This window comes from Diorhabda sublineata, chromosome 1 (genome assembly GCF_026230105.1).
Source record: "Diorhabda sublineata isolate icDioSubl1.1 chromosome 1, icDioSubl1.1, whole genome shotgun sequence".
Lineage (NCBI taxonomy): Eukaryota > Metazoa > Arthropoda > Insecta > Coleoptera > Chrysomelidae > Diorhabda > Diorhabda sublineata.
In genome coordinates this window covers 4,755,923-4,776,730 of record NC_079474.1, presented here as the reverse complement: position 1 = coordinate 4,776,730, position 20,808 = coordinate 4,755,923, and the positions used below count along the sequence as shown (strand labels likewise).

The 20,808-nt window shown below is 32.7% G+C and overlaps 1 protein-coding gene across 1 annotated transcript in view; it reads right to left on the bottom strand.

Annotated features, from left to right (window-relative positions):
* Positions 1-18,410, bottom strand: part of LOC130443996 (cyclic nucleotide-gated channel rod photoreceptor subunit alpha) — a 365,533-nt gene extending 347,123 nt beyond the window's left edge. Inside the window, exon 1 of the mRNA XM_056778947.1 lies at positions 18,194-18,410. The gene's annotated coding sequence lies outside the window, so the exon portion shown is untranslated. The remainder of the gene's footprint in view (positions 1-18,193) is intronic.
* Between the last annotated feature and the right edge of the window lie 2,398 nt (positions 18,411-20,808).

The following is a 20,808-nucleotide window of genomic DNA, read 5'->3' as shown; positions in this document are numbered from 1 at the left end:
GGGAACCCTGGTGCTACGACTCACCAACGTCCCGAGCAGGAAGAAGTTTCGGGGAAAAGAGAAAGGAACCAGCAGGATTTTCTGTTATTGCCGGTCCTCATATTTTGCATACTCAACACCGTCCAGCGCCTGGACTAAATCTAAGGGCCAGGTTTTAGGAATGCCAGTGGAGATGTAGTGGTCACTTGGATGATATTATTGTCTTTTTTTCCACGGCGCGGCGATTTCAAAAATGCAAATATTTATGGCGCACCCGTATCACAGCGTTGCCTACAGGTGAAATTTCCATTTCAATAAAATTTTTATGCTTAATTCAGTTAGTATATTTAACGAAACGAACAAGCCTCGGAAAATTCTTGCCAAATTCCATTTTCCAACTTTATAACAAACGTAACTCCTTGATTAAAGCAGAAATTATGCGAAGAAAGTGAAAAGTTTTTTATAAAGATGCTCGGAGTTAAAATTGAATCGTAGAAAAAAAAACACGCACAATTGGGGGAGAGCGAGGAAACTTCATTATTATTTTTTGACGAATTTGATTGTTGTTTTTCTCAAGGATATAGACATAATAATTCGTCGGTGAGTAAGTTTCGTTACATTTCGAATTACTTCTGGATTTATTCCCTGCGACTTAACGAAAAACATTGCTCGCTGGAGAGAGATTTCATCCGTATAACGAAGCCTCCTTCCAGGCTATAGATAAATCTTTCTTCGAGGAATGTAACTATATAGTCCAGTTATATTAGTATAAAAAAGAGATCAGCTTCGGAATGAGAGATAATTTTTGTTACAGAGTTGTTTCGTGTCTGCATTCTTTCCTTGAGAATTAACCTCGTCAAGACAGTACTAAGTAAAGTTTTTATAGCGCATTAGCCATGTGGTGAACTGCCTTGAAAATGAAAATACATGTCATCGCCTTTGATGAGATCTAACCACTATCTTTGCTTGTCATTACAGGGGAAATTATCAAATCTACCTCCACGCTAGATAGTGGTAGCCACCCTCAACGTGAGTCTCAAGTTTTTATGCAGAAAATTTAGTGGTAAAATCGACCATTAAACCACAATGACAAAAAGATCAGTGGAGTATGGATATGCGATTATACTAGATGACATAGACCTCGAAGTGAATGTGACCGTCGTTCCAACTTCTACAACTTTAGAACCAAATTTAAATTCATCGTCCCTGATAGGCAATTCTAGTAAGATCATTATCAGAAGTTCCCAAAAACTAGTCGAACCGCGGTTATCAATTTGGGGGGGCTGGAGAACCTTATTCGACAAAAATCTAAGGCAAAAATAGAATCAAAGAGCGCATGGGTCGCAATAACACGCACAAAAGAAGGCGTTACTTGGCTTTTTTACCATTTTGAGAAAAATGGTCCATATTTGAATTGCTGCTCCTTATTGATCATAGAAGAAGTATGAAATTTGTAAGGAATTTAATGCTCTACAACTTTGTATGGGAACTGCCCAGATTTAGTCAGATTTTTTATATTTTACTCTTTATACCCAATAAAACAAAATAAAATCTTCTACCCCACCTTTTGTAAGGTGAACCCCTTTTGTGGCCTCTGGGAACTGAACCAGGAGGAGACTCAAACCAAAATGGACATATACGATTTAAGTTTATGTAGGGTACGTATAGTAAGATCATTCTCATAAGTTCCATAGCCCGTACACCAATAAGTCCAAGACTTAAGACAGAACATCTTTTTGTAGTGGTGGACTGAGAACGGAAGAGACTCAAACCAAAATCTTCCAAACAATGATATATACGATTTAAGTTTATGTAGTGCACGTGTATATGTACTGCGACAGCCGGCAAGCTCCTTAGTGACTCGGAGAGATGATTATCACCTTTAAAGTAGAACAAAACTGTATTCAACCGTAGGTATGTCAAGCTTGTATGGCATCGCAGTATCCAGGGAAATTAAAGGTGGATAAGCGAAAAGTACGGTCACTAATCTGGTTTCATCAAAAGTTTAATACTCGTAGATAGAAGAGGTGGAAAACAGCTTTCTAAAAAGGTGACTGGAAATCCACGAGAAACACCAAAACCTTGTTCAGAGACTGTACAATGAACAGAGCATCAATTAAGATGCTCATTGTCCAAGATACAAATGTGAAAAGAGGGCATCATAGTAATCATAAAGACAGATATATTTGAGCTTCTCCGATTAGCACATGTCAATAGTCTACATTTCAACTCATGATTTGTTCTTTATAAAGCCCGAGAGTAATGGTTGAATTGACGAGTTTTCAGTTCCATCGGTATCCAATTGAAACGTGAATAGTGCAAATAGTTTTTCGTGATTATCTCGATTCTATTACCCCGATACTGTTTTTTATGAAGCATAATATTTGAAATAGCTTCTATCTCAACGTTATTTGGAATTCTATTGCCTTTTTATTTTGTTTATCTTTTCAATGATTTCTTGATCTCGTTTTTAAATGTCGAGATGTCTGTCCTATGTAATCAGTATAACTATTATTTCAACTAACTTATATGATAGAATGGTAAGCAAGGTATCTGAACATTAAATAACGTTCTATTGTGACCGATAAAGCTATTCGTCTATAAAAATCTGAATTTAGATTCTTTTTGATTACCAAATAAATTAGATCGTAACGTGATTATTTTTGTTTTTGTAAATAACGTTCCAAACATGTGATAACCTCTTATTTAAGTCACTACAACCACTGTCGCTTAAACCCGTCCTGGACACGAAGTTGTTTAATATTTCATGTAATCCTTTTTGGATATAAAAGATTTTAAAGAGCTTCGCCTAATTAATCACTTTTCCTCCTTTCTTCTCAAAAACTGGTGGTTTTAATTAAGATCTTGATATATCCATGTGCTTTTGATTTAACGAGATACTTACGCGAATGGGAATTAAGTGTTACAAACAACTTAGGTTAGCGCAGTAATTTGAAACATAGGAAAAATCGTTTTCGATAAATTCAGGACTAAATTTATCATTAAAGGAAAAGACTTTAGTTATTTCAACAAAATCAAGACCTACTTCTGTATATTCACGCAACTTGCTTCTTTTTCGTTAATTAATATTTGATTTGAGATATTTAACAAGGTTGTATTCTGGTATTCATATGGTATTGTTCTATTTAAGTTATCTTTTGATAAAAAAATGAAAATTTCGTGTTTTTTAGAGCTTTAAGAGCCTTTGTAACTATTCCTGACCAAAGCTATCTAACGCCGTGCAGTTTTATATGCATCTAATTTTACACTGAGGGATTTTTCTCATTTAACGGATAAGATCCTTTGGCTTTTCTCACAATATTATACACGTGTAGGCACTGAAATTAAAAGCTAAAGTTTAAAATCCGCGACCTCACAGGTTTAACAATAAATATGTTTGAAATATCTTTAATGTTTTAAAAGAAAATCATTTAAATTTTTGCTCTCTATCCAATTAAATAGGAAAACCGACATAGTTCATCCTACTAAGAGATAAATGAGCTTGAGTTATACTTAGTTGTATATACAGAATGTTCCATAAAGGAGAGAACAAAAAAAATGTGGAATTTCTAATAAAACACATACCGAATGAATTAGAAAACTGCTCGTTATGATCTAGCAATGGTTCAAAGCAATATCAACTCTTCAAATTTTATTTATCACGTTTATAATGCAGAGTATTTTTCAAATAATTCATATTAGAGGCGTTATTATAGAAAAAAAAGAGAATACCTATTTTTTTATATGAAAGTCATTTGATTTATCTCTGATTGTTCTAAATTTGGGAATTTAGCAATTTTTCGTCTTTCTTTCGAATATTGCTCCTTAAATAGTTAAGCTTCGTTTTTTAATATGATGGATAATGTACTTCCATGCATTCCAAACTGGAGTGCAAAGTCTTTTCTCTTCAAACTACTTATCACAGCTTCGATCCAGTTTCCGTTTTGAAGTCATATTCACTAACAATGTGCAAGGAAATGATCCCGAAACGAAGACTAATATATTCTGAAACATACGTACAAATAAATTACTGTACTCAGACTTCAGTCTATTGTTTACATTCGTTATTAGTTTATAGATCTATAGAGGTTATTACTTCAACTAGGTGTAAGTTTCTACTCTAATTCAAAAGTTGGCAAAACTATCTTTAAATGCAACTTTCTCGTTGCAAGTGAACGACTCTTTTTAAGCTCTCAATAACTCAAATCAACTGATATTTCTACTCTGGTTCTGCTCTATTTCACAATCAAAAATTATCTTCACTAATTAAATTGACAATTTTCATCAAGTCAAATTCATGTAATGGTATTTATTCTAAAATTAAAAATATTAAGCTCTTTATTTAGCTTTATTTAGCCACGTTTTTAATTACTTTTATAGTCTTCATCAGTCTGCTTTTCTGTCTTGCATATTCCATATTCTGCTTGCTTTACTCTTTTTCATAATCTACTTTTTATTGTTTCACTTCTATTCTATTTCACTTTTTATTCAATTTTTTACTATAATTTCCATTTTTATGTTTCTAAATGTTCTTGATTTTTGGTCTCTTCTGTTTCAAAATTAGTTTTTTTCGTAATTTTTGAAAGATGGATAAAAATTGACGTTTCGATTTTTCTTTAAGTCTTTATTAAATAATTTAAGTAAAATTTATAACTCTATTCTGTAAATTCTAATAAAACTACAAATAAAGTGATGTTTGAGATATAAGGACTAAGGAAAAATTAATTTTTCTTATTAGAAGAAAGTTCTATTTTGATATTCATGATGAAGGTGATCTATAGATCATTATAGATAAGCAAATTGTCAGTGTCAATATCATATTTTGGTAAAGACTTAAAAAAGTCGAAAGAATTATTAGAAAAAAACTAATTTTAAAACAGAAGAGACCTGAAATCAACAACATTTAGAAACATAAACATATGAACAGGTCTACGAAATAAGAAATTAAAGAAATTTCCAATTTTTTTTACTTTTTTCAGTTCATTTCCATTTCATTATCAATAAGTTTTTTGTTATTTTTTTTATAACCAGCTCTTTTTTTACGATCTCTTTACTTTTCTTCATCTAATTCAAAATTATTGCACTTCGTTTCTCTCTTTCTTATTTGTTTACTCAGAAATGTCATCATCAAATATTCTGTGTCTATTATTTCAACCAAATTTTTTTGGGCCCAAATTCATGTGGAGTAATTTATTCCAGAATACATTTCACTACTATTTTACTACAATTTTCCACCTTTTTCATTTTTTTTCAGGTAATTTCTTTTTCATTATGAATAAATTTCATACGCTTAGTTTTTTCTTCTTTTCTGAATTTCTTTCATTATTTTTTCATTATCTTTCTACGTTCATTTTACTATATTCTTCCCTTTTATACTTTTCTCTGTTTGAATCCTCATTATTTTACTTAATTTCTTCTTTTATTATTAGTTTACTCAGAAATGTCATAATCAAATTCTTCTGTGTTTCACTTCTTTTCACCTTATTCCACTTTTTGCTTCAACTTTTTTTATTTTTTTCAGTTCATCAATACTTTATTGTCGATATCTTTCCATTCTTTCATTTAGCACTCCAATTCATTCTTCCCTACTTTACCTTTTTCTGCTTGATATCACTGTCTTGCATATACTATAATTCTTCTAGTTTATTCAGTTCATATCGTCTTTATTGTCAATAACTTTATTATTATCTTCTTACTTGAATATTCCCTATTTTTTATGCCTCCTTCCATTCCATTCTATTCTTCTCTTTGTCGCTTTATTCTAATCTGTCACTTCTTTTTTCTCTGTCTCAATCAATCTATTTCTTTATATTTGTTCATTCCAGCTGATGATTCATCAAGTACTATGTATATCAAGCTAACAAAAAACTTCACAAATGTTACATCATAAAAAAAACAACTAAATAAGCACCACCATGTCCCACAACCCCATTATGGGCATTTAGTTTTAAATACAAGACGAAGAAGACGTAAGTTCTGGATCTCGATTTTTTTATCGCATTTTTTAACGTTAAATTTTGAAATTTAATTCAGATTTTCATTGTATAAAATATTTTTATATGTATTTCCATTGTTTTTATCGGAAATTGCTATACAAGTAACTTGACCTTGTTAAGAAATTGTTTACTAAATCAAAATATGCTTCGATATTCATTTAGAGTTGCATCTAATGAGGCACATCCCATGCAATTATAAATACGAATTTCAATGTTTTCGTCCCCATAATGTAAACAAACTAACGCATATTCTTGTTACAACTAACATTTGATATGACTTCGATGGTTGCTACTTAAGTTGGAAGATATGGCAACACTGATTTGTTTATGTCAAATCTGACATTGACATTTGACATTTTTAATGGTGAATAATACGCAAAAACGTTTTTGAATAGTCATAACATCGAATCGACGGATCATCCGCCTTGCTACCCAATGATTTCTGTTTATTTTTGTTGTTTTGGAGATACCTCAATCATATTGATCTTAATAGAGATTATTTTGAAAAACGATAAAACCATGTCGATCTCAAAACTTAAGTAGGAACTCTCGTATATTGAGGACACTGCAATTTCCACCCGGGCACTTAACCAACGTATTACACGCCGAACTGAATACAGGGATTTTCGTCAATTATAACGAGTTTTATCGTATATAATAAAAAGAGCGCGCAGAACACGTTTATTAAGCTACTAATTTTTGTGTTACATTGGAACAAATCTTTTAAACCCAACTTATCAATATCTGTGCGTTGTTCGACACGATCCATTTTGACTCCCTCGAGTTCAAGTCTCTTCTGTATGCTTCAGACAATATTTTTTTGTATAATAATCAACACCACCCCGTTGTTTTATATTTTCACCATGCCCCAATGTGTTTCATTTCCACCGCCAGTTCTTTTTGTTACATAATATTTGCGACGTCTCCAGATGCTAATCTCCCTATTCGAAAATCACGTTAGATAAGAAAAAGAGAAAAGAACAAAACGCAATCGAAGTAACGCTCTCGGAATTATTGCTCTCAAACTACGAATACTTACAAGACCGTCTCGCTTCAACCTCTTAATTTCCACGGCTATATCGCCATTTAGCTCCGTTCCGTAATAGGCTGTACGCTATTATTTTTCGTTTCCTCGTTCAGGTTTATGGTCCTGCGATAGTCTTGTTCTGTAAGACAAGAAGTGGAGAGATGCGGTATTTTTGCAGGTACGGATCTATTGATTTGAATACGTTTTTTGGTTTTGAAAGACGACTCGAAACAATTTCGATAGAAAAACAATTTTCTAGAGTATATTGTTACCTAATAGTGCACTCCATCTCACGTTATCATAGGAAGATTGGTCTAAAGAGGCTTTTTTCCGTTTAAATTACTTACTACCCATCAATTGGGGTTTTTAAGTAAAAAATACACAAATGATGCTATATTCTCCATCCTAAATAATGTCTACTCTAGCCTAAACAGCCATCTGATTTTTCCGAGGCTTTCGATTATGTAAATCATAATATTTTAATTAAAAAATTGTAGTACTACGGGGAACACCTCTCGCATGGCTTAAGTCATACATTATCAATAGAAGTCAACTTGTAAGGGTTGATACAACGATGTCTTCTTGCAATCCAATGGAATGTGGAGTGCCCCAAGGCTCAGTACTAGGCCATATTTTGTTTCTTCTGTTTATAAACGACATCGCCTATCTAGACATCAGTGGTTGAATATGTCTATTTGCTGACGATACTAGTTTCTCTTGAAGCAAACCATATAATCGATCAGATAACACCACCATTAACGTCGTTGAATTTGTAAAATTCTTAGGGCTTCTTGTTGACAATTCTTTGAAATGGGAGTTACATATTGCTGCATTATCTAAAAAATCAAGTTCTTCCTTTTTTGCTCTGAGTTTCCAAAAAACTGAATCCTCAACGGTTTATTATGCCCTTATTGAGTCGCATCTCCGATATGCCCTTCCCTTCTGGGATACGTGTGGTGCGACTCAATTTGAGCGAATCTTCAAACTACAAAAGCGAGTTGTTACATATTTACTTGGACGTAACAGCAGGGCCCACTGCAGGGACTTTAAAAGATTAAAATTCTGACTCTTCCTTATTAATCTTTGATTCCGTTTGCCTAATTCGTAAACACGATTCTTCAATTTAAGAAAGGTCGTTGCACGGGTACCCACTTAGTAATTAACCTAACGTGGAGTTCGACCTTCACCTACCTACTCCACGTTCAGAATTAGTTAAGGGCTCAATATTTTACAATGCAAAAAAATGCACAATCACTTGCCAATTGAAATCAAATTGATATCATTTTCTCCCGCATTTCGCAATAATCTGAGAGCACGTTTACTGGAAAGTGTCTTCTACTCTAATAATAATATTTAATTCCGGGCATGCTGCTTATTGGTTTTATTTTGCTATGGATTTATATACTAATTATTACTTATAATTTTGTTACTCATTGCGGCTTCATTTAGTTATTTTTATGATTGTTTTTTAGTTTTTACAAGTTTTCGTCTACAAATTGTAACAATTTTTTGACAATAAAGCATATCTCTTTCTTTTCCAGGTACGGATCTATTGATTTCAATATGTTCTTTTGTTTTGAAAGACTCGAAGCAGCTTCGATAGAAAAACAGTTTTTTAATGTATATTGTTACCTAATACTGACCTTGTGAATGAAAATTCATTTCATTTTTCAACATAGCTCTACAAACTTTGCTCAAGAACTCTTTTTATTCCTTTCATTTATTTATCCCCACTTTAGAACCAAAAAAAAATGTCAAAATATTTTATTACTCAACATATTCTCCTCTTAATTGGATACATTTATTACAGCGAACCTACAACGTATCTACACCTTTCAAAACAATGTTTCTTCTTGCTCTGCAAATCAGACCTCCACAGCTTTTATTACTTCCTCGTTGGAAGAAAATTTAATGATCTTCTAAATTTTTTTTCAGTTGAGGAAAGAGATGATAGTCGAACGGAGCCAAATCTAGTGAATAAGGGGGGTGTTCTAGTAATTCAAACCCTAAATCACGAACTTTTTGCAGGGCAACATGAAATTTGTGTGCAGGGGCGTTGTCCTGCAAAAACAAAACACCTTTGGATAGCTTTCTGCGTCTTTTCTCTTTAGTTTTTTGTAGTAATGTCCAATAGTAATCTCCAGTTATTGTTCTACCCTTATCCAAAAAATCAATCATGATTACTCCATGGCAATTCCAAAAAACTGAAGCAAGAATTTTTCCACTAGATCTTTGGACACGAAACTTCTTAGGTCTTGGAGAACCAGAGTGTCACCATTCCATCGATTGTTGCTTTGTTTCTGGATCTTAGAAATGTACCCAAGTCTCATCCATAGTAACAATTCGGTTTAAGAAGTCTACATCGTTTTCAAATCGAGCACAGATCGAACGGGATGCTTCTACCCTTGCACGCTTTTGGTCAACTTTCAAACATTTGGGGATCCATTTAGCAGCAATTTTTTTCATGTCCAAATTGACGTGAACTATATGATGAACATCTTCATATGAAATATTCAGTGCTTCAGATATCCGTTTCAGTCCAATTTGACGGTCTGATACAGAAACTGGCCTTCCCGATCAGTCATCATCTTCAATAGAAAATTTACCTCTTTTGAAGCTTGCAGTCCAATTTTTCAGTATCGCATACGAAGGACATTGATCACCAAGGGTACAGTCCTCAAACCGCGAGGTAGTCGTCTGTCGTTGGCTTTCAAGAAAAACAAAGTCTTGTTCAAATTTTTAAAAGTCTAAAGACTAAAAAGTTAATAGACTACTGTAGAAAAATATTTTTTTTAATTTTATTATTCATTATAGTTGCATTTGCGAGCGATATAACGATTATAGTGATTTTTCGATATGATTTTTATAGTACAATTTGCCTTCAGCTCCAAAATAAGCTCCAGCTCTAGCAATAACCTCTTCGCGCAAAATTCCTGTCCTGCGATCATCTTCTTGAGGACTGAGAACAGGATAAAGACGATGTGAACTAGATCCGGGAAATATTCGTCCTTCAAATACCGCTACGTTACAGTCATTGTTCATGGTTTTATCCTTTTCAAACCATACACATTCCAAAAAATTGCTCCCCTATGGACTGTCGACTTTTGCGTCTTTTCGCGCTTTCAAGTTGCTTGGATTCTGGTGTGGAATGATAGTGCCCTGTTCCAATCCATTATCATATATTGACGTAAAAATTCGGGTTTGTTATGATTGAGCAGCTCCCAACATTGCTCAAACTTGTTAATTGATTTTTGGGTCTTACTTACTTTGCAGAAAGCTCTTTTTAATATCTTTAGATTTTCAGTTATTTCAGTCAGTTTTTATTATCTTTTCGTCGGAGGCGGTCACTGCGTGCATCATCCTTGGTCCTCATGTCACTTATATGTGTCAACCTTCGAACTTTTGCACCTATCTATTATGTTTATGTATAAACACAATACTCATATTTTAATTATTTGTTTTTTACAATTGAAGAAATCGAGAAAAAGTTGCCCAAATATTATGCTGGAAGTGCTTAGTCAAATGGAATGATTAGTGATTGCAGAGTATTTAAAAGGGGCGGTATGACCTCGGATCTACTCTAGAACTAATCAAGAAATTCATTCTTCATCTTATTCCGCAATCTTCGAACAAAAGTACGTGACATATATTATGAAGGGTATGAAATATTTTGCATAAAAAGTTACATATCGCAAAGGTAAATGCAAGGTGGATACCGCGAATGCTTAATGCCGATCGAAAGGGCATGTTTAAATGTTGTAGTACCTTTAAAACAAACCTGAATCTGATAAGTTCTTATTAGTCAGTTACTTAGTATTTGGTCTTCGTGAACTATTGAACAATATATTCTAAATATCATATTTTTTTTCATTTTCACTTGCAAAGCTTTATAATTAATAGTTTTCTAGTGGTTTCGACGTTCAATTGACAGATCACAGAAAATAAGGGATGTCACAATTCTTATAATGGAATATCTACACTGCTGGTCAAAAGTTTTTGTCCACCCCATAATCATTATCGATCGTATATATAAGCAACTATAGGGTTGGCAAAAGCTTTTGACCGGTACTGTATATTACTATAACAAACAAAAACCAATTATACACCAAAATATGACAAAATATTAATGAGGTGATTTAAATATTTGATTACTTCTTAGATGAGAAATTTAGAATGGATATTGCCGAGCTTTCTAACTTATTAAGGGAGGAAGCTAGAACAGGGCTGAAAGTATCGGGAAAGTATTTGTCTCAGTTAAAAGTAATTAGGAAATGGTTTCCTTTACTGAACAAGAAACAACTAATTCCTAAAAGAAACAATCACTCCATTTAATCAGTATTTATAAAAGAAAGATTTTTTTTTTCGATAAATATGACTAGATGGAATCGATAAAAAAATATAAAGGGTCAACTTCTATAACAAATTCAGCACTCTGTATAGTAGAATAATAATCAATGATCTATTGTAGCTACTGTTCCTCAACAATAATCTGTAAATCAAGTACAGGATGAGTCACAATGCAAAAACAAATTTTTTCCAATAAATATTTGATGAAGACTAAAAATGAATACGAGGATGGTCCCAGAAGTACCTGAACTAGAGATGGCGGTAGTTGCTTGAAAAATACCACTCCATTAGAAATTACACAATCTATACGACATATATTTCAACTTTTAAAACTCCAAACTTAAAACGTTTTCAGTGAATTTGTAAACATGCAAAAAAATTGGTTATCGTGATGTGATACAATACTTTTATTTGAAAGACCTCAGCCCAACAAATATAATAACTGAACTAGATCCTACTCTGGGTAAAATATCGGGTAGCAGAGTTTAAATGAAGTCGTACGAAGACCAGCATCGCTGTAGTCGACCAAATGAGGTGACCACCACAGAAATGTTGAAGAAAATCCACAAAGTTGTACTCAGTAATCGTCGACTGAAAGTGCGCGAGCTAACAGACATAGTAGTCATTTCAAAAAGTGTGGTATATCGCATAATAACTGAAAATTTGGACACGAAAAAGCTGTGATCCAGATGGGTGCCGCATTGGCTCGGACTGGAACAAAAACAGCGTAGTGAAGATGTTTCCATCGAGTGTTTGGCAATATTTAACCATGGATGAAACGTGAATTCATCATTCTTCTCACTCAAATCAAAAAAACAATCAAAACAGTAGGATGAAAAGGGAGAACGGCCTCCAATTGAGGCAACGTTTGAGAGAAGAAATTAAGCAAAAACGACCGCATTTGTTTGATAATGGACTAACATCTTCCGCCTCTAATGGTACTTGTGTGAATGGAGGATGAAGAATTTACTCATTTTTGACAAACGTGTATGTTGGTGGACAGAGCGACTCAACTCTTTTAACGTACCTTGACATATATATCAAGATCAAGAGCTCTAAACCAGCAGAGTTCTCGATAGTAGGCACTTTATTTTAAAATTTTTTTCTATTTAAATCATTTAATTTTTTTTTTTGTTTCAACTTTTCATTTCCTCGGTGAAATTCCAAGGAATAGGCAGATTGAGGCCTTGGAATCCACAAAAAAAACAAAAAAGGTTAAGACCACTTCAAAGTAGGAGCAAAACCGTGGACAATTTTCAAAATTCCACCGCTCTAAATAGAAGAAAATACTTGGCTGCTGTATTTTTTAATTTTTCAGGCTTTCTGCGGGGTGAACTGTACTTCAGAAGCAATTTTACTCCTAATGATGGAAGCAACCATGTGGGATGAAATTTTTCTTCTGTTTATTAGAGAAGGCTGATTTATTTATGAATTTTATTTGTTATTGATATATTTCTATGAAGATTTTTTTATGTTTACAGAGAGAATATTCATTTTTGTTTATCAAAATTTTATTTCTAAGTAAATATTATGTAAATAAACGTGTCTCTGTTCTAAGATGTGTGAAAATAGGTTAGTTCTGCCACGTACCATCGAGGGCACCGGCAACGGAAATCCTCCATGTTATTTCCACTAAATTTGCATCTAGAAGCATTTCTCATAATTGTGACTAACTATGAATATTCTCTTTAGGTCAAAATTTATTTATAATGATAAGTTTATTCACAAAGAGCAATATTATTGATTTAATATAGTCACGATTTTTATAAATGTCGAACGCGTCTTTGATGTTTCCTTTTAGAACTTTTTATCATAGCAGGCGATTTATTTATAGTATTTCTCTTAAATAATTTCCAGTCTGTTTATTTATTTGTTGTATTTTTTTGTTCTAGAAGTTTGTAGAATTCTATTTATGAAATATAAGGAGGTTTATGAGCACGGTTAGTTAGTTTTAGATAAACAGTCGTTGTGAATAGAACGAATTAGTAGAAGTAATCGCAGAAATTATCTAAGTGATATTTATAAGTAAATTATTATAAGTTAAGTGTATAGTGTAACGTTACAAAATCAAATAAGCTGAGATTGTCACCCTGTAGCTCCAAATTTACTTTCTTAAACATACCAACGATATCGGTCAAGTTAGAAATAAGTTTAATAATTGTTGATATTTTCTTATATTCGTATCTTTGTCTTTTCAAACCTTTTATTCAGCTTACAATGAAGATTTAAGCAAAAAAAATCCATCTAAAGTTGAGGAGATTAGGTTGAGTCGAACCTGAATACGAATCTGTAGTTATGCTGTAAATGTTGCGGCATTGGCACAGACACACAAGCAATATGAATTTTTAGTATAAAATCTTTCTCTTGATAGTGGCGAAGATTGCAAGAACGGAAGGAATATTAAGAGGTCTATGAATCTCTTCTTGCTGTCGTTTTTCCACCGAAAGTTGTGTAAAACCATTTTTTATGGGTTATGTCTTCATGAAATCTCTGAAGTCGAGACGGTTTAAAACTTTTAAGCGACGGCTAGCAAAAAAATTTAAATTTATTTTTATTTATCTGAGAAAACTTTGTTTGGGTAAAGTTACCATAAAAAGACTCTCGAAACTTTTGTAATCAATATCAAAATTAGGTTATAATGACGAAAATTTTTGAAATTTGTTAATACTCAATGATCATCAGATGCTTATGTAGATTTCTTCACAATAAATATAATAAAATCAACATTTTTATACTGTTATCTTCCTTTTTCAACATCTTCATTATTCGTTAGTTTAAAAATAGTTATAATGACTTTTCGATTATATATATTTCAAGTTTAATTTTTATTATAAGTTATATTGGACAGTCCATTTTTTTATTTTCGATTCACCACAGTGATTTATCGCTGATTTTTGATGATAGTTATAAATAAAGTTTGATGTTCAACATAAATTCGATGTTTAATCCAATAAAATTCCTTGCCATTAGAGTCTTAAAGTTACTAGAGCCATCTCCACCGGAAATACCCTAATTTCAACTCCCTTAATAGATTCAGGATGCTCATTTTTAGGTTTTATAAAATTAATGTAATGAGTCCCCTTCTCTGGACTAGTTTCTTTTGGTTTTCCTTTAATAAGATGGATTTTTTCTGTCTCTTCCCAATATTTATTTTTATCATCTGTTTTTTGTTGTAGTTTTTCTTCCTCAACTCTTCTTCTTTGGTTTTCTTGATTCCTCTTATGAGATTTTCGGGGTATCGTTGGTTCAAACTGTTCTTTTTCCGTTTGAATACAGCAAAATCGAAATGCTCTTGGTTAAAATTTCTTCATGTTAAACAAAAGCTATTGAAACAAGTTATCTTTTTCTGTAAACAAATATTATTTTTGGTTTGTAAGACACCGTTCCGATCTTCACTTGACATCATCAAAAATAAATTTGTATTTTATTTTGTAATTTAATGTATGGATTATGTTGGACAGAGACTTTCCACCTGGACGTGTACTTTCATAAAAAATTACTTTTTCCAACCATTCGTTCCTCTTTCTATTCATTCTTTATAGAAAACTCTTATACAGACGATATTTATCTATCCAACTTTTCTTTTGAAAAGTTTAAAAGTAATACTATTCGGAACAGAAAAACTTTTTGGTTGGTAATAAAAAGGTTCATGTTTCATTGAAATCAGAATACTTATTCATTCGAATTAGCTGAAACAATTATTTAAAGCTTCGAATGCTAATGTACGATTAATTCATTGTCTTATTCGAGACGATAACATCGATTCGTAAATACAAATTTAAACGTCTTGATCCAAAAAATTTGTGATCCCGTCTCTAGGGTATATGGAAAACTGAAAAATATTTGGGGTTCGCTCTGTGAAAAATATACACATTTTTTACGATTTTCCTGCAACTACCGGCAACGTTGTATTTAAATTTTATATGAATATGTTTTGGAAGCTGATACATCCAATGAATTTATTTGTCTGAGTCTTATAGAGGGCGCTAGTTACACATTTCGTACCAAGTAGTATTGAACATAACTTTTCCAATATTAAATTTATAAAGCAAAATTTCAAACATCATTCAATTTTACACCAAAAAGATACTCTTGATAAAACTCGATACTGTGTATAAATGATATAAATACGTTTTCACGAATACATAAATCAATCGTTTTTCTAAGGAATCCTTGTATTTTTTTCTTCAACGTCTTTTATCTTGAATACGGATGACGTACGAAAATTTCTTACTGAACAAACAGTTTTCTATCTATCCTAGAAACAGAATCACCTTTTTTTGAAACATCCTGTATTTCATTCAATGGATCATTGAGGTTTCGACATAATTTTGGTGTTTATTATACAGGGTGTCCCGGACTTGATGCAAAAATTTCGCAATTCAAAGGCCTACAACTCAGAAACGAAGGGTGGTCCTATGAAAATTTTCTTTATGTCACAGCATTATTTTTACATCATCTACTCACTCCTGAATTTTTTGTACCAAGTCCGGGAGCACCTTTTATTCAAGTAGGTACTAAGGGGCAGTTTCACAAGTGAAGTCGTTTACACTTTCACTGTAGTAAAATGTTTCATGTACCAGTGTTAATTGGTGGTGGTAAAACTCCTCACTTTCCTTCAGTTAACCGACACGTCTACTGTTTACAAGCGTTGGTTTCGAAATGCGACGGTTCTATCTCATCCCCTTTTTGTCCAAATCTTAGTTTTCTAATATGAAATTCAAACCTAATAATGCCGCCTACTTTGTAAAGAGACACATCCATAAATAATCTTGTAGAGGACCAAATAACTTTCCAATTTAACAGGACACCACCACATTATGGAAACTTTACAGCTTTTTTATCGACCCTTGATAAAAGTTACTGTCTCTCTGTATATGATACTTTGGTTTCTCTAAAATGCCAAGTAATAAATTCATTAATTAGATCTGATTCAAATTTCCGCTTAAGATCGCGTAGAAAGGTTAATTGAATAAAGAAATTCGAATAACAGATTACGAGAAAGTAAAACCCAATCAAAGAGGTTTTCTAATGAAACGGAAATTATCCACTTTTATACCCTTATCTGAACAGTACCATTATCTGGCAGTCGATAGTATCCAATCTAGGCGCTATAAATTTCCCTGGGCGTTTAATAATTCATGCAAATACAAAAAAATGTTTATGTATCAAGAAAATGTAGTATTTCAATTAAGTTTTCTTTTCCTTATGTCTTTTCAAATGTCGCATTGGGTTTTTCCATCAATTTTTTATTCTTTTCTATCCCTAGCAAGTATTTTCATTTTCTTCATAATTTTTAGTATACTATTTATTGTTTCGGTGTCTATTTATTTATTTATGACTTTCTTAACATTAGGTATTCTAAAAATATTTCTTGTTAGTACTAAAACGGATCTAATAATATGTTTTTAAGCAGAAAGATATTCCTGAATTTGAATGCAGTCGAATGAATTTACTCAGGTCCTTTTATGCCACAAACAAATGAAATATCAAGGAAAAAAGTAAATAAATGAAGGGGCTCTTGAAAAAACTTTAAAATAAAAAAATTAATCAATTATGTAGACAGATTCAGACATAAATACTTAGAGACAAAAAGAATAAACCACAAAGCAGAAGACCAAATAATCTATGATCTGTAAGTGGAGTCAAAAACATAAATAAAGATCAAAAGGAAAGAAATAAATGATTCAAGTAAACAGATTCAACCGAAATAAATCGCCACACAACAGAATACCAATGGGAGAATCATCAAAACGATAGAAGGATGATCTGTAAGCCAAAAAGTCCAAAAAAGACAAATAGGAAGGTTCATAGTTGAGTATGAAAACTTTTTAAGGAAACTTTATGAGATACAAATGATGGAATAGTGCCAAAAATCAATAAGACATCATGTATGGAACACGTAGATAAATGTAGCAGCAAAAAGAACAAACTACGGAGCCGAAAATCAAACGTATCACCAAAACGATAGAAGGAAAACCTGTAAGTCTAATCAAAAACAAGAACATGGTAAGGTCTTGAAAAACTTTACGCAAAAGTGAAAAAGATCAAAAAGATACCATAAATGGAAAATTAAGGTGCAAAAGATCAAACTACAGAGCAGAAAATCAAACGATGAATATGAACTATAATCAAAAACGGGTAAAAAACAGACAAACAGAATTAACGCTAATTCTGTGTAGTGAGAAACAAGATGATTTCCATTGGTAGTAGAAACATGAATAAAGGTCAGAATGAAATAACAATATGAAAACAATGGTATATTAGGTACACCGCAAAAATACCGAAATATACAACATCAGACCAAAAATGTAAAAAATAGTCCAAGTTCGATTTAAATCTATTTAAAAAATTGATTCGGCATTTTTTTGAATCATACTTTTTTGAAAATATGAAAAGAATTTATCTTTAAAAATATCTCCGAAAAGACTGAATATTAAGGATATGATCAGATCAATTTTAGAAGATTTGTAGATTAAGAAGTTTACAAATTACATCAAAGAAGCTGAAAAATTCTAATCTCCTCCAATTTTTTTCATCTTCATTTAGAAATTTAGTAATTCCTTATAGAAAAATTTGTTTTTCGAATATTTTCATTATAATCAGACCTTATTTTCCTCTTTAACACATTGTGCTGTAATTATAAATAAATATTTCCAATAGTTTTACTAGTAATAATATTTACAAGCATATTGATATCGATAGAATAAACTAGAACTAACCATCTCTGAAAATAAATATTTCAAATACTGATAATCCACGAAAAAATAAACAGAAAAGAATAATTTTTTATGAATTATGAAATTAATATAAACACGACATAATGAATAAAGTCTAAACGTACCGTGACACCACAATGCGGCAAAAACTCCAAAATCTCTTTGCACCGCAAATCGCGTCGAGGAAACCACTTTTTTTCACCGACACCTTTCGATAACCGCACCGCGGAAAAAATCTCATAAAATAAAAAAAAATCTGACCCGCAAACACTGCACAAAATGCCAAAAATCTTGCAGAACGAACCGGCAGGACGTTACCCAGGCAGCTGCCGTGAATCCACTGCGGAAGCCGGTTACTTTAGGCGCATACTCCAGCTTCCAGCAGCTCTATCTGTGTTTCTGAGCCCGGACTGGTGGATAGAGGGACCCATGGACCAGCGCGCCACAAGAAAGCGATGCCTTGCTGGGAAAACGTCGTCGCGTATTTGGGAAAGTATGTGACGTTAGAAAATTTACGGTATCAAACGATGCTTGACCTTGAGAGAATGAGAGGTCTTCGACGTCTTAACACATAACAGAGCTCAGATACATTTTCTTTGTAACGTATCTTATACTAGATAACTATTTATACGTGTATAAAAGCTCAAAAAATTCTGCAGGACTATCAATTATCATCAACTAATCGCTGTTATTAGCCTCTATACTACCTATTTATAGATTGGAGGTGGATAAAGTTTAACTACACAACTCTCAAAGTCCACGTCTTCGTCTCAGTAAAATCCTCCTTGTAACTACACGGAGACTCAAACAAGATAGTGTCGCTTTTTTAATTAACTCCATTTGTTCTGTTATCTCTAGTGTAATCAACATAATTCAAGTTATATACACTAAAGGGAGTTTCCAGATAGTTATACATAACTTAAGGTTACTGTTGAGCTACTACGAAAATGTACACTAGAAGAAAATTCTTCTGGAAAAGGAGCAGCAAACTTCGCGTTTAATACAAGTAACAAATAACCGATGAATATACGATGTGTTGCTATTAAATAACGGAACTGATGATTTAAAACTATCCCTAGATCTTTCCATACAAATCTTACATTGTTCAAAACAGTCTTTTTCTGTCAGTTCCTTCAGGACTCGCACCGTTTCTTCTTTCACAACTTCAACAGACTCAAATCTTGTTCGAAACAGTGTAGGGAGTCTTTTTATATCAGTTCCTTCAGCTCCACAGCTTCAATAGAATCTTTTAATCCTTTTAATCAAGATTAGACCTTAGGAAAAAGGTAGAAGTTGCACTGACCAAGATCCAAAATTCAATCGCCTTCAAACTGTCAATACAAATATTTATGCATGCTTCTTGGTATTAAATATTTTCATCCGTTTTTAACGTGGAACGGCGAGCCGAACATAAATCATCTTCATTATCTTTTCGGCCATCTTGAAAACGCTTAAATCACTCAAAACGACGTGGACAAATATTCCTTACCATACACTTGTTTGTGTAAAGTTTCATGTATAATTTCACAACAATGCGTCGTTCTATTTTTATGGCAAAATAAAAAACAGCTCCTATGAAAACAGAGGCTGCGGCTACACTGATTTGTCTACTGGCACGGTAGATATCGCAAACAAAAGAGACTGACAGTCGCTAACCTTTCGAGCATGCGTACTTTTTCTGTAGCAGTGATAATCACGTAATACAAAGTGTGGAAATTAATTGGTTACATTGATTTTTATAATTAGTTTGAATCAAGTGCCTTTTAAAACTTGATGTTGTCTAATATATATATATATATATATATATATATATATATATATATATATATATATATATATATATATATATATATATATATATATATATATATATAAATTCTTTAGAAAGCCAGAATACGTTAAAGATGGTACAAGGAGCACTGATGTTGCAGAACTGTTTATATTGACCAGAAACTCGTTTATTGAAATTGCGCTAAATTTCATTAATCAAATCCATCTATTTCTTGATCTTTCTAATCGATAAGAAACAATCTGAATTGATTTTCATCGGTTCTAGTTGTTGAAGGCATCCCGCTGCGTGATTCTTCTTCCATCGACTCGTTGAACTCACATTAACTACTGAGCTCTTGGCAAAACACTCGCTCCACAAGCTTGTTAAAGTTTTGTTAAACTATGCTTAAACTTAAACTAAAATATAGTAACAAATCGACGCGATCAAATTCAAAACGTATGTCCCAAGTCACCTGTCACCTGTCATCTGTCACCTGTCATCTGTCACCTGTCATCTGTCACCTGTCATCTGTCACCTGTCATCTGTCACCTGTCATCTGTCATCTGTCATCTGTCATCTGTCATCTGTCATCTGCCATCTGTCATCTGCCATCTGTCACCTGTCACCTGTCATCTGTCACCTGTCATCTGTCACCTGTCATCTGTCACCTGTCATCTGTCATCTGTCACATATCCTCGTATGTATGATTCCATTGTTGCCGTTACGAATCTGATTCAATTTCCATACCTAGTATTGTTAATAAAATGTTGTTTTCATCATGCTTTTTATTTCAAATTTTTTCTTATTTGGAAATCTGATAATTGTCGACTGACTCCTGTTGTTATATCTAGTAGACGTAAAAATTTTCATCTTCTTGGATCTCGATTCCATCTTCTCCATTATGTATGATTTGTTTTCAACCATCATACATACAATGAAGTAGACCAGAAATGGGATGAAGAAATTTCT